The following is a 2411-nucleotide window of genomic DNA, read 5'->3' on the forward strand; positions in this document are numbered from 1 at the left end:
GAAACTTACTATCAATTAATGATTTGATTCAACATTTCAAGTATGTTGCCTTTTCTGTTGAGAAAGGTTTTATGTTTGAATCATATCTTTTCTTGTTAGGCAAGTCATTAATTTTAAAATCATATCTTTTCAAAATGTTTTCAAATCATATCCTTTAAAATTGTTTTCAAATCATATCTTTTTAATCACATTTTTTTTCAAATTAAGTTTTCAATCAAATCTTTTTTATTTCTAATTTCAAAATCTTTTTCAAAAATCACTTGATCTCTTTTCCATTTTCATTTTCGAAAATTAAGTAATGTTTTTCAAAAATGTTTTCAAAATTTTTCACTTAATTTTCGAAAATGACTTCCCTCCTTCACACATCCTTCTATTTATGGACTAACACTATCCTTTAATGCAAAATTCGAACTCCATTCTCTCTGATAAATTCGAATTTTCCACTTCTGTCTTCTACTCTTCTTTTCCTCTGACATCTAAAGGAATCTCTGTACTGTGACATAGAGGATTCCACATCTTCTTGTTCCCTTCTCTTTCTTATGAGCAGGAGCAAAGACAAAGGCATTCTTGTTGAGGCTGATCCTGAACCTGAAAGGACCTTGAAGAGAAAGCTAAAAGAAGCCAAAACACAACTCTCTTTAGAGCACCTGGACGAATTCTTCAAGGAAGAAGAACAAATGGCAGCCGAAAACAACAACAATGCCAACAATGCAAGGAAGGTGCTTGGTGACTTTACTGCACCTACTCCCGACTTCTATGGGAGAAGCATCTCTATCCCTGCCATTGGAGCAAACAACTTTGAGCTTAAGCCTCAATTAGTTTCTCTAATGCAACAGAATTGCAAGTTCCATGGACTTCCATTGGAAGATCCTCATCAGTTTTTAGCTGAATTCTTGCAAATCTGTGACACAGTCAAGACTAATGGGGTAGACCCTGAGGTCTATAGACTGATGCTATTCCCTTTTGCTGTAAGAGACAGGGCTAGAACATGGTTGGACTCTCAACCTAAAGAAAGCCTGGACTCTTGGGAAAAGCTAGTCAATGCCTTCTTGGCAAAGTTCTTTCCACCTCAAAAATTGAGTAAGCTTAGAGTGGAAGTCCAAACCTTCAGACAGAAGGAAGGAGAATCCCTCTATGAAGCTTGGGAAAGATACAAACAATTGATCAGAAAGTGTCCCACTGATATGCTTTCTGAATGGAGCATCATAGGTATTTTCTATGATGGTCTCTCTGAACTGTCCAAGATGTCCTTGGATAGCTCTTCTGGAGGATCTCTTCATCTGAAGAAGACGCCTACTGAGGCTCAAGAACTGATTGAAATGGTTGCAAATAACCAATTCATGTACACTTCTGAAAGAAATCCTGTGAACAATGGGACTAGTCAGAAGAAAGGAGTTCTTGAGATTGACACTCTGAATGCCATATTGGCTCAGAACAAAATATTGACCCAACAAGTCAATATGATTTCTCAAAGTCTGTCTGGAATGCAAAATGCACCAAGCAGTACTAAGGAAGCTTCATCTGAGGAAGAAGCTTATGATCCTGAGAACCCTTCAATGGAAGAGGTGAATTACATGGGAGAATCCTATGGAAACACCTACAATCCTTCATGGAGGAATCATCCAAATCTTTCATGGAAGGATCAACATAGACCTCAACAAGGTTTCAATAACAATAATGGTGGAAGAAATAGGTTTGGCAATAGCAAGCCTTTTCCATCATCTTCTCAGCAACAGACAGAGAGTTCTAAGCAGAATAATTCTGACTTGGCAACCATGGTCTTTGATCTAATCAAAACCACTCAAAGTTTCATGACTGAAACTAGATCTTCCATTAGGAATTTGGAAGGACAAGTGGGTCAGCTGAGCAAGAAAATTACTGAACTTCCTCCAAGCACTCTCCCAAGCAATACTGAAGAAAATCCAAAAGGAGAGTGCAAGGCCATCAACATGGCCGAATTCTGGGAGGAAGGAGAGGCAGTGAACGCCACTGAGGAAGGCCTCACTGGACGCCCACTGACCTCCAATGAGTTCCTCAATGAGGAACCATGGGAATCTGAGGCTCAAGATGAGACCATAGAGATTCCATTGGACTTACTTCTGCCATTCATGAGCTCTGATGAGTATTCTTCCTCTGAAGAGGATGAGTATGTCACTGAGGAGCAAGTTGCTAAATACCTTGGAGCAATCATGAAGCTAAATGACAAGTTATTTGGAAATGAGACTTGGGAGGATGAACCCCCTTTGCTCACCAAAGAACTGGATGACTTGTCTAAGCAGAAACTGCCTCAAAAGAGGCAGGATCCTGGGAAGTTTTCTATACCTTGTACCATAGGTACCATGACCTTCAAGAAGGCCTTGTGTGACTTAGGATCAAGTGTAAACCTCATGCCCCTCTCTGTAATGGAGAAA

The 2411-nt window shown here is 39.4% G+C and overlaps 1 non-coding gene across 1 annotated transcript; it reads right to left on the reverse strand.

The window, feature by feature from the left end:
* Nucleotides 1-1082: 1082 nt before the first annotated feature.
* Nucleotides 1083-1190, reverse strand: LOC112764889 (small nucleolar RNA R71). The gene has a single exon (XR_003183389.1). It is a non-coding gene; the product is annotated as a small nucleolar RNA R71 (small nucleolar RNA).
* Between the last annotated feature and the right edge of the window lie 1221 nt (nucleotides 1191-2411).

The sequence above is a fragment of the Arachis hypogaea genome, chromosome 2 (genome assembly GCF_003086295.3).
Source record: "Arachis hypogaea cultivar Tifrunner chromosome 2, arahy.Tifrunner.gnm2.J5K5, whole genome shotgun sequence".
Taxonomy (NCBI): domain Eukaryota; kingdom Viridiplantae; phylum Streptophyta; class Magnoliopsida; order Fabales; family Fabaceae; genus Arachis; species Arachis hypogaea.